Genomic DNA, 12,962 nt, shown 5'->3' with positions numbered 1-12,962 from the left:
CGTACATGAAAGATGTGCTAGGGAGACCCCTAATGAATAGAATGACTGGAGGCAATAGAGTTGATCTGGAAAGCTTCATGGAAGAAGTGGGTATTAAATAGGGGAGTAGTGTGTGTGGGGAGAGGGGTGTGGGGGGGGTGTGCCTCAATGAAAAGCAATCCCACTCTTTGTGCCCCCAACCAAAAAATGAATGCTGCTTATACCAGAGCATTAGATGAGCCTTAAGGGAGGTCCAATTAAGAATTCAGGAGGCAGGCTCTGAACTATGTGCCTAAGGAGAAGCTCAAGTCATTCAGCCAAATGAGAGGCATACTCTTTTAATGTGGACTGAACTTCCTTCAGAGAAGGACAATTTGGGTACTTCGAAATATTTAATACTTCATGTTGCTGCCAAGGAGAAAGGAGAAGATGGTCTATAAGTGGATGGGTGTTCACTTGTTCAGTCTTGCTGGAACAACTTAATGGAATAATTGCTTAAGTGGTGCCCCAGGGGCCTGAAAGACTGATTGCAGCTCCCTGAAGGACAATTTACACCCAATTGAGAACACTATTTTTTGAATTTCAAGTGAAAAAAAAAGTGGTATATCTTTGGGCACAACTCAGGCAACCAGTTCCACTGTACATAACATTCTGTACAACTTGGGGTTTCAGAGTAAAACTTTGCTCCTGAAAGGGCTGACAATCAATGAACACAATCAATATGTCTGGATAAATTAAGTAATTACAAGAGTGGACTGTTGTAATTAAGTGGTGGACTGTAGAAAGATGGAGATTTTAAGGACAAGTTTTCTGGAGGAGGAAGGATTTGAAGTGCAATTTAAAGGATGAAAGAATTTGTCAAAGAGAAGGTGAAAGGTTAATCTGGGCACTAGGGATAGCTGGGCCAAAGCTTGCAATAAGAAGAAGGAGGCTGAATGTGGCCAAAAAGCAAGCTTGCTGGAGAACTGGTTGTCAGCTGAGAAATAATGGAAATAATAATAATAATGATGTTGGTATTTAAGTGCTCACTATGTGCAGAGCACTGTTCTAAGCGCTGGGGTAGATACAGGGTAATGAGGTAGTCCCACATGAGGCTCACAGTCTTAATCCCCATTTTACAGATGAGGGAACTGAGGCCCAGAGAAGTAAAGTGATTTGCCCACAGTGACACAGCTGACAAGTGGCAGAGCTGGGATTCGAACCCATGACCTCTTACTCCCAAGCCCGGGCTCTTTCCTCTGAGCCATGCTGCTTTCAGATCCAGGAGAAATAAATTCCTTAAATGATTGAATGTAGTTCATAGTGGATTTTTCAAAATTAACAGCCTCTACCTTAACTTCCAAAGGTTTCAGCGGTACAGCAAAGGAAGTGTATGTCTAGTGATGTGAAGAGTAGTAAAGCAGATGGAGGTGGTTGGTAGGTTGCTCTGATGAGAGTAGTTGGGGCCAATAGCAATGTTTGAGCCTGAATAGAATTCTTGCAACCTAATGGTTTTAGAAAAGTGATTTCAAGTCTGATTCATACTTTATAAATGGCTGAGCTGAGCTGGGACCCTCTGCCTCATTTCTCCTAGTAACATGTGATTGATGATGGTGATGGTGATTAAGACAATGTTATATTTTTGGAAGCCAGGTGATTTATGGATGTTCACAATACCTTGTTTAGGCCTATGTCTCATCCTACCTTGAGCTTTACGGTCTCTGTCTGGCAAATAAGAAGGACAGCGAGGGTCACTTGCACCTGGTTTTCTACTTGAAGTGGCTTTCTGAATTGGCAGTGTCCTGCCAGAAAAATCACTTTTTCATTATCTTGAAGCAGCACCAGGACAACTCCTCAAGACTCCAGGTCATCTAATCATCTCACTTCATCTAGTTCCAGAGAAACTGGGCCTGATCACAACACAAATGACTCAATCACTCATTCACAGTGAGCACAGCATGGCAGTGGTGAGTGAGAACTGCCCTCAACAAAAATACAGACTTCTCACCTTAACAGGTCTATACCTGCTTAGAGAATTCCATTGTTTGCCACTTGTGTTCTGAAGGGAAGGATAATCAGTCAAATCTAAACTGTCAAGATCACTTATAGTAACCCCTTCTCTAACAGACTCTTGCTGGCTAATCAGACTGTGTGGGAGAGGAAATTACCTGGAAAAATGACAGATCTGGGCAACAGCTCCACTAGCCACCTCTGAAAGGGAAATGCCATTGAACCAACGCCATCTCACGCCCCTGCTGACATGATTTCAATCAAACAATCAGTCGTATTTACTGAGCACTTATTATGTGCAGAGCACTGTACTAAGTACTTGGGAGAATAGAACAAGACAATATAAGAGACCCATTCCCTGCCCCCAACAAACTCGGAAAAAAAAGATGTTATCTTTGAAGAGACTGTAGGATATTCCAAAAAGCTTCAGTTATTAGTAACTTGAAAAAAAGAGAAAGCCTCTACTGATCAGAGTTGGGAATGGTAGGTGCCCTTGAAAAATCTGGACTAAGTTTCTATAAGAAATGACTACCTATTTCAACTAGAAGGTAGATTTTTGTTGACTTCCCTCTTCAGTGATCAGTTGTGGACCACCCCTTCAGAAAACATTTCTTGTAAGAGAAAATACAGTGTCTAATAGTTCTACAGTACAGTGTAGTGAGTCTATTTTTCACAATCTGTTTTACGCATCATAAACCAAAATATACAGTCAGAGTAAATAATGAGAGAGTAAGACCCCATTTTTCATAACAAAAGGCCTGTGTATCTCAATTTGCTACCACACCCTGCTGAGGAAATTGAGATCTTCTGAGAGAGTTTTGGAAATGTGCGGGAAAATGTGATGAATGTGAGTGGTAATCAAATCAGCCAAGGTGAATGGGTTGGCATTAGAGCCCCATTGATGGTTTTTCAAACAATACTCTCTTCTTCCACGGTCTTGTCTATTTCATCTAGCAGTAGTGCTCTCCTCACTGTGCCTTCCCCTATCTTGCCAAAATTCAAAAAGCTTGGAAATTCTTGCATCCTTTCTTTCCTAAACAATCGTTGTCTTGATCACCCTAATCTACCAATCCACCACTCTCCATCTCATTTCAATTATCCGTGGAAATCTTTCAAATCTTACTCCTCTTCAACTGCTTCATCTCTCTTCCTTGATGATTAGGACTTATACAACTTAACTATTGCTTCAAGCCAGGGCATTGGGTGGTGCTGCTTCTAATTCAGTATCCTAGGAAAAGTAGAAATGAAAGGAATTAACTTGGTACCAGGGATTCAAGACATCAAGAAGGAACGTTTGGATTATCTCACTTCGTCCCCAGATTGCTTGCACTTTTAAAAACACCATATACAGGGCTTTTATTGGACATCTGTTCCTTCTGGCACAAGATGTCTGGGCCAGATTTTTTGAAAAATCGAATGATTGATTAATCCTCTGTTTCCATGTACTTCTTGTAGACACTTGTTCCAAACTATAGCCCAAGGCTACATCTGCCCAACCCACTTACCTGGTCCTGCAGAACTCCATTTCCTTCCTATTCTCTTGTTGCTTATTTTCTGAACATCTGCCTTTCAGACCCAATTCCACATTATCTTCCTGAATCTCTTTTCCATATGGTTTGGTTCTTGATTTCATTCTTTAAAGAATTCGAGACTCTAAGATGTCAAGGGTAAAGGAAAACACAGAGAGTTGGGAACAAACATTATTATTATTATTATATTAAGTGCTTATAATATACAAAGTAGTGTATTAGTGTAGTAGTAGAGATAATTACATGAAAATCATTTAAAGCATTGTGACTCACTAAAAGTTCACATCCTAAGTGGGTGAAGACAAAAGCTTAGAGCAATGAAAATACTATATAATCAATAACAACAAGATAAAATTCACTAGAGTTGTAAACCTTTTGAGGGCAGAGATAGTGTCTATTAATTCTATTGTACCATACACACTTGTGTATGCTTTGCACAAAGTAGGTGCTGAATAAATACACTGATTTATTGATATCCTTGTGAGATGGTACTAACTACCACACTCCGGAGATAATCTTTGCAATCTTTACATTCAGGGCCTGGGGATGAGTTGCTAATTTAGGTCTGCCTCTATAAATCAGAGCAATTCTACCAGCTGTGTCTTCTCTCTAAACCTCTCCTTCGCCTTTGTTTTTATCCCCAATTCATTTTTGGATGCTCTTTTATCCAGCTCTGTCTGAAGAAATGGCTGGTGGTTTTCTGGGCAGATGGCCCAGTTTATGTTTAGCTTAGTTTGACAACTGCACTGATGATTTCAAATACTAAACCAGAGATGAGCACTTTGTGCATCAGTTAATTCATTAATGATAAAATGAATTCTAAATCATGAGACTGGTGGTCTCGAGTTCTGTTCTGTAATTCTCTGGGATGTCTCTACTTGCGGTCTTTTTCAATACTTAGTATGAACTTTACAGTATGAATATAAATCTCTATATGTTGCTTATTAGAAACTCTTCCCCCAGCGTCTGCTTTGGAATAGTCTACCACTTTGTTTTGAAAGTGATTTAGTTCCATTGCATGGAATATTAACTTCGATTCCCCCTTCCAGAACTGCCAACAAACTAGGATCTGAGCTGGTAAACATCCAAGGATCATGTTCTCTTGCTCTCAGAAAAGTAAGGAAAAGGAAGAAAAACAGCAGTGGGGTTTTGAATGGCAGCAAAACTTTGGCAGCAACTTGGTTTAGTAAAATATTCTTGCTAGACTATACTTAGTGCGGCAGAATGTAGAAGACACTGAAATATGTTTAAACAAAATCATAGGAACAAGGCAAGTACTGTTGAAAAATCACAGGAAGAACTCTCAGAACACAGAGAACATAGTGGTAGGAAAGTATATTAGGAAAAAGAATTAGCAAACATACTCATGGGAATCATTTTTAGTCCTCATAAAACTGTTCAACTCCAGGGTAATCTTGGGACAAAACCATTGTAGCTTGGTTTCCAGGCATCTTGATATTCTAAAGAACAATGACTTCTTCACTCCTTCCTAGACCTTCACCATATTTTAAGAGCAACCCATTTGCCCAATCACACTGCTTGTTGGATAAGGCTCATTCATTCATTCAATTCAATCAATCATTTATTGAGCGCTTATTGTGCTTAGAGCACTGTACTAAGCACTTGGGAAAGTATAGTACAGTAATAGAGACAATCCCTGCCCACAATGAGCTCACAGTCTAAGGTAATAGTAGTAGAAGTATTTATTGAGCACCCACTTGGTTCAGTGCATCATATTAGGCACTTTGGAAGTACAGAATGCTTGTAGTGACATGTTCCCTGCCCACAAGGAGCTTCCAGTCTACCAGGAGAACCAAACATAAAAATATATACAACTAGAAAAGTCTAAATGAACACAACGAGCAGCGACATATAAATGAGTACTGAGTGGTGTTTAAATAATTTAATTAATGACTGAGTGGGGGAAGAGATGATTAGGGTCAGGGTGCTGGAGACAGTTCCTATTAGAACACTCCTTGCAACTGAAACAGGGGTGATCTTCCCTCATCGGAAGGAAAGTGGATATAGATATAGCAGGTTACCTAGTGAGGCTCATTCTCCATAAGCAAAGAATGGCCTGCCAGGTAACTAATTGTGAAGATGATATCTGCTGGGAAGCCAGCTGCTGACCCACCTTCCAGGTGGAAATTAGGCTAACGCTGAAAGAACATAAACAGAGAGCAAGTCCATTAAAATCTCGGAACTTGAACTGCTCAGAAGAGGAAGAACAGTTTATATAGGTCTATCTCTTTGCATTGCTTGCAAATGTCACCAGGTTTGAACTAGTTTGCCCTCCTGTCCCAACACAGCCAGAATTGAATGGATTCTTACAGGTAAATAATACACATCTGTTGAGTTATCCTAAACGATGGGGGTTTTAGAGAATCGGTTGGGATGCTGGACAGATGCCAGTTAAATTTGGATTTCTTCATGATGACAACATTTGCTCAGAATCCAAGATATAAGACTAAAGGATGTGAGATACCCATTTAAACCCAATTTTTAAATCCAGATGATTTCCTTATTGTTTCCACTTCCAAGACAGACTTAAATTGATTATTAGTGAATCATAATTCTGCCATCAATTTAATTTAATGCAACTATACACAAATTAAGTCAATATCTCCACCGTTGCTAGAATTTACAACTAGAATTGAAATGCGATATCAAGAGGCTTAGGATATTTTAAAATCCTTCACAAATACTATTTTTCTGAAAGGTTTCCATTCTTCCATTCTGAAAAGGGCCCAGGTTTCTTGGGGTACCTCATATTCTGTGGCTATCCTCATATTTTGGTACCCAATAGAGAGCCTTCACCACAAAACCAAATTGGTTATGATAAAGTTTAGGGCTGTTAGTAAAATCTTGTATCCTCAATCAACTAAACCTGTTTTTAAATTGCTATATATGATCACAGATAATTGCTGTATTCTTTTTTAAGCTGCTTGTTTAATTTACAAATATTGGAAATAAATGATAGTACTAAAGAAACACTTACCATGAGTCTTCAGTAATAGAAGTTAAGAGATTAAACTTGAAACTCAAGTAAAATCCCAAAGATTTGAAATTGATTTACAGTATTTAAACCCTAAATTCACAAGTATCAATATGCAAAAATCACCTTCCCAAATTACATAATTTTTAACCCCCCAAAATCCAACGCCCAAATGGATATGTCATTGCCATCTTCAAGTGTTTTTAGTCTATTTTGTTCACTTCCATCTCAGAATTCTATTTCTCATAAGAATCTCTAATCTGGCCTCCTTATGCCCACACATGAAGAAATCCCTGACTAGCATGAACCCCAACACTCAAATTTGAGAGGTGTTTGTCACAGATTTTCTGGGAAATTCAGAATCACTTTGATTGGGATCTCCCTCTTTGTGGAACCAAAGTAACCCATTTGTGTTTTCCCTTTCTTCACAAGAACTCTAAATTCGTTAAGGAATGGCTAGGTTCAGTAATTTTGAAACTACCACCATTCTGAGAAGCAACCTCAGTCAAAATGGATGAGCGTTATGGACTATCAAGGAAGCAGCGGTGCTGTTGCAGATCTCATTAGTCATATGACAGGGAGTGAGTTACAGGTGGTTAACTATAAAAGAGAAAGCAAAGCTTTGCCATGCTGCTGGGAATATATAAATTTAATGTGCTCCTGTCACAGACTCAAGATTCAGACGGTTTAACTCGTAAAGCTTTGCAAGCTCGATATTTCTCACATATATACTGGGGGAGGGTCTGTTTAAAAGGCTATACAGATGTAGGAAGAGGAGTTCTGCTTCCCCAGTCTGAGCTCACAACTTGAATAGGGGACATGGTTGGGTATGTACCATGAAGGACTGTAGAATAGCTGATTGCAGCTAGTTGCCGTCAGAGCTGAGGCTAGTCCACCTCCCAAGTGATTTTAGTTCATTGCAGTATACTCTCTTAGAGAGGAATACGGAGGATCCAGTGTTAATATTCTCTTCTCCCTCTCGGGAGCACAATTGCCAGAAACTTCCTAGGGAGCATTAGGGTCTAGACATAAGCAAAGACACCCACGTAGCTTTTGAATGTTTGAACAGAGAAAACTGGTTAAATGGAGAATGGATCTTTTGATAGAGAACAGAATTTCAAAGAGAGGAAAAATCCAGATTTAGCTTCAGATGGTGGCAATCTCTAGCTATGACCATAGATGGCAGAAAGACACTGCTTGCATTTAGGTTCTTCTATATTTTTTCACATAAAGCAACACTTTCACGCTTTGAGACCTGATGATTTTTCAAATGTCAAGTTGTTGGTAATTGGCATCTCTTATTTGGGCATCAGTCTAATGATCTGCAGATCACTGATGTCATCCTTAGAAAATGCAAATATAGCTTCGAGTGTTTAGCTGAAATTGCTAAGCAGTTATTTTTAAACTCTCTAGAAATTCTTAAGAAAATAGCCTTATCAGGGCTCATGAATCATCAGATCTGTTCCGGTGATGAATGACAATCAATGAGCCAATCTTGGCTTATTTACCAGCATATTCTCAATGTTGCAGAATTGGAAGGCCAGTTCTATAGAAAACAAGTGTTCTGTGGTAGACATTTGTTAGAAAATCTTCATTTTACTCCCAAAGGGAAGATACTAGCTTCTCAAGGGCAAGGACTGCATCTGCCGATTCTATCTATCGTATGTTTTCAAGCACTTTCTACAGTGCTCTGCATGCAGTAGGCATTCATTAAATGATCCTGATGATAATGGTGACTATATACTAGTCTGCATATGTAATACCCTGTAAATTGAAAATTTATGCATTCATTCAATGGTATTTATTGAGCGCTTACTATATGCAGAGCACTGTACTACACCTTGGAAAGTACAATGCAGCAGTAAAGAGAGAAATCCCAAATTTGAAAGGTAGAGACAATGAAAATAAAATAGGTAGTTAATGACTTTGTTAATGAAATTACAATTTTAAAATTGAAATTTGTATTAAAAGACTTTCCATATTCTTCTGGGCTTTAAATGGTCACCTCAGGCCTCCTTAAAGGCCACTCACATTCAGGCAATATTTCCCCTCTCCTTAAGAAGCTCCAATGCTTTCCCATCCACCCATGCATCAAACAGAATCTCCTCACCACTGCCTTTAATCCCCTCTTACCTCACCTCTCTACTCTCCTACTACAACTTACTACAACCCAGGGCAAGCACTTTGCTCCCCTAATGGAATATACTTCTAATGTACCTCGATCTCGTCTAACTCACCGCCAACCCCTCAGCGGGTCCTGCCTCTGGCCTGGGACACCTTCCCTCCTCATATCCAACAGATAATTACTCTCCTTCCATTCAAAGCCTTTTTGAAGGCACATCTCCTCAAAGAGGCCTGCCCTAAGCCCTCATTTCTTCTTCTCTTACTCACTTCCGTGTTTTCGTGACTTGATCCCTTTATTCATCTCCCCTTCAAGCCCCATGGCACTTATGGACATATCTGTAATTTATTTGTATTAATGTCCATCTCCCCCATTAGGCTGTAAGCTCACTGTGGGCAGGAATGTGTCTGTTTACTGTTATACTCTCTCAAGTTCTTAGTATAGTGCTCTACACACAATAAGCACTCAATAAATAAGATTGGCTGACTGAATAACTAATTTACTGCTCAATAGGACAGGAGAAATTTCCCCTGAGAATTAAATAGATCAGTCTCCTTGATCAAGGCTCTTCCAGCTGCAACCAAATCTAAAGTCTGTAGTTGGTTCTGGCCCATGTTGTATTTTTCCAATATCTTCTTGCTCTCTGAAAGTACCTTGTGAATTATTTGGCATCGGATCTGAAACCGTGTTGCTCTCAGTTTCTTTTCTGAGCCTTTGATGTTAGAACCTTTTCCTGTAGCTTGTGCAGCTGACATTGTCTTTGGTGACTGCCAGGCAGACCAGGCAGATTAGGGAGAACAGATGGCACCATTTCTTGACCTGTTTCCTCGCTGATGTCAGGTTCCTCGCTGACGTCAGTTTCCTCGCCTCAATGGGAATGTGTTTGTAAATCAGGTGTGAGTGGACTTTGGCTTTTATTTAAATTCAATATTTCAGGGCTTAAACTTTGTCTATAAGTGGGATTGAAAAGGAATTTAATATTCCTGAAAAGATCATTCCTCTGAATACAATGCAGTGGGCATTGAAAAAGCCTTAGACAGCTCCATTTCATCTGCCCCCACTCCCTGTACTATCCTCTATTTGCTGAGGGTCCTCCAGAGTTTGTCAAGTAGTTTCATTTTTTCAGCCCGGTATTGCTTTACAGGTGATCCTTTTAATGTCAATCTGTAATCAGTTGGACAATTTCTCATCATCACCCCAAGACATTCACCTTGATTCAATTTCATTCAGTTTAATATATAGCAAAGTTTTTCAGTTAGAGTTCATAGCTCCCTCTGCAACAAAGAAAAACTCACAGTTGGTTTCAAGGCTCTACCACCAACTCACCCCAACCTACATCATACCTGTTCTTTTCACCAACTACTTATCAAATCATTCTCTTCATTCCTCCCAAGAGAAAATTTTACTTGTGCCTTACTCTTGATAATTCCACTTCCAGCCTCTCATTCATGCTATGACCTCAACTTGGAATTTCCTTTTTCACCAGTTTCGACAGAACACACTCCTCCACACATTCAGAACACTCCTGTAATCCCCCCTCCTCAAACAAGTCTTCCCTTGAGTGGTAGAGTATTTTGGATAACCAGACCCAATGCATAATAATGGATTCAACCTCATGGAATCTGAGCCTTACTCTGCTCTTTCTGATTAAAGGATGGAGATTTCTAATAATCAATCATTGTTGTGTTTACATAGTAGCAGAGAAGCTGTGTGGCCTCATGGGAAGAGCATGGTCATGGGAGTCAGATGACCTGGATGATAATCCCCTCACCACATCAAAACTGTTTTGTGACCTTGGGCAAGCCACTTATCTTCTCTGTGCCCCTGTTCCTCATTTGCAAAATGGAGATTCAATACTTGTTCTCCCTCCTACTTAGACTGTGAGCCTCATGTGGGATCTGGTTATCTTTTATCTTCTCCAGTGCTTAGTACGGAGCTTGGCACATGGGAAGTGCTTAGCAAATACATTTATTATTACAATAGATTTCAGAAAAGCACCTCAAAAATTCAGTTGTGCACTAAGATTTTTCAGGGTGCAGATTCAGAGAGATGATACTGGTGGCCTCTTAGTCAAGGAAACCGGGTTTTGAGGGTATGGCATTTTATAGAGTTTTCGAGGGCTCCCTTAGGAGCACATCTGGGAGAGGAAGGTTGGGAGTAAAGGGGGTGATGTCAGTGCTTTGAATCATGACATCAGAACTGTATTCATTTTAAGGGGACTATTGAAGCTTCTAGTTTCCCCAAGATAGACTTTGGACACTCAACATCTGTGTGATGTGGACTCAGGCTTCCTGACAGTAAACACTTCTGTAGACCATCTACAACTCCATTATATTGCACTTTCCCAAGCACTTATTATCTGCACACAGTAAGCGCTCAGTAAATGCCATCGACTGATATGAGTGGAGAGTGCTGTAAGGAGCAGCATTGCTAAGATCCACTTTTGTCAAATTAGCCTGCCTCATCATTTTGAAGGGTTCTGGGAAAGCAAGGTGAGGTGGTTTTTTGATTCACACTTGGATGTCATCTCCTCCTAAGGTCCAGGGAAGTTCCTGTAATGATTTTGGTAATGAGATATTGATCTTTCTTCCCTTCCTCCCTAAATCAATGGTTTGAGTCCTTCTAGGGCCAGGATGAGCTGTAGCGTTTGCAAAAGCAGTAGAAGTGACTGGACTAGTGGAACAAGCCTTGGTTTAGAGACATGAGGTTTAGATTCTAGTTAGGATGCACTCTACATCCTTGGTCACCTCATTTAATTTCTCTCTGAGCCTCCCTGAATCTTCCACCATAAAATAGGAGTAATAATATCTGTCCGTTTACTTCTTCATGGATTTATATAGAAAGATGAACATTTAATGCTTCTCTGAGGAGAAAAGCAAGGTTGTGTTTTACTACTCACTCTCACCTCTTCTGCAAGTTATCTTCAATTAATTTGATTCCTGACCTGGAGTGATAATACTTTTGTTGCTGAAAAACTCATGTGTTCTAAAGTTGGAGATTAAGTGTAGTTACTGGTGGGGAAAAATATCGAAAGAATAGAATAAAACAGGAAAGAAATTTCCACATATGAAATAAAGCAGAAAGAACCAAGACAGTGAAATATACTGGATATTGCTTTTTCCAGGAACCTTTTGTTGCTTCCTCAGCAGGAAGCTTATCAAAAAAAGCTGGTCAGACAAGATAACATGGCAAGTAGCCTGGGAGGGAAATCTGTCTACAGAACCTCTCACCCACCAGCCTTGCTCCTTGTGTTTGGGGGCTCTCAGAAACCAGCATAGAAGGTGAATGACAGGAAGCTTAAATGGTGGTTTTCTGGTTACATGAAAAAAAAATCACAGAAATCAATTTCAACAAAAGGGAAGGCTTCTCAGAGACTAAGATTCCATGCAATGAGGCTGCTCTTTGGAGAGTGGAAGAATAACGACTGTCATCACCACCATCATCAATTCATATTTACAATGCCCTCAGGGGGCTGGGTCTGGCCTGCCTACATTTTCACAGAGAATCCAGAAGTCATGATCCCTGCTCAGCCCTTGCAGTCTAATGGAGACAGAAGGACAAGTAAACAAGCACAGCTGGATGTTTTTTATTAGACCTTTTTCTGTGTGAGTGTGTGTGTGTGTGTGTGTGTGTGTGTGTGAGAGAGAGAGAGAGAGAGAGAGAGAGAGAGAGAGAGAGAGAGAGAGATAGGGTTAGTTGGCAATCAGTTTTCAATTTCCATAGTAAAAAAAAATTGAGGAACGAGATTTGATCAAAAATGATTAAGAACAAAGAATTCATTTTATTTCATTTTTATGGATAACACACTGCTCAGCCCCCCACACTTTCTAATGGTGAAGAGACCTCTTCCTAAAGTGGGAAAGAGCCAGCAAGACCTGTGGAAAGAACATGGAACTGGGAGTAAAGAGACCTGAGTTATGTCTGCTGTGTATCTTGGGACAAATCACTGAACACCTCTGCATTTCAATTATTTTGCCTCTAAATAGAGGATTAAATATCCATTTTACCTTTTCTTATACAGTCTACTCTGTGTGGGACAGGGACTGTGTCTGATCTGATTAATAATAATGGTATTTGTTAAGCACTTATTATGATAGAGCCCAGACCTTGGAGTCAGAAGGTCATAGGTTCTAATCCCAGCTCTGCCACTTGTCTGCTGTGTGACCTTAGGCAAGTCATTTCACTTCTCTGTGCCTCAGTTACCTCATCTGTAAAATGGGGACTGAGACTCTGAGCCCCACGTGGGACAGGGACTGTGTCCAACTCAATTTGCTTGTAAACACCCCAGCGCTTAGTATGGTGCCTGGCATAAAGTAAGCACTTAAATGCTATAGCTATTATCTCTTCC

The 12,962-nt window shown here is 40.1% G+C and overlaps 1 long non-coding RNA gene across 1 annotated transcript in view; it reads right to left on the bottom strand.

Moving 5' to 3' along the window:
• Positions 1-2,690: 2,690 nt before the first annotated feature.
• Positions 2,691-12,962, bottom strand: part of LOC103164699 — a 74,153-nt gene continuing 63,881 nt past the window's right edge. The window contains exons 2-3 of the long non-coding RNA XR_484291.3: positions 3,474-3,621; positions 2,691-3,196 (exon numbers count right to left, since the gene is read on the bottom strand). This is a non-coding gene — a long non-coding RNA (uncharacterized LOC103164699). The remainder of the gene's footprint in view (positions 3,197-3,473; positions 3,622-12,962) is intronic.

This window comes from Ornithorhynchus anatinus, chromosome X1, assembly GCF_004115215.2.
Source record: "Ornithorhynchus anatinus isolate Pmale09 chromosome X1, mOrnAna1.pri.v4, whole genome shotgun sequence".
Taxonomy (NCBI): Eukaryota; Metazoa; Chordata; class Mammalia; order Monotremata; family Ornithorhynchidae; genus Ornithorhynchus; species Ornithorhynchus anatinus.
The sequence above is the reverse complement of the archived record's forward strand: the minus strand, read 5'-3'. Positions and strand labels throughout refer to the sequence as shown.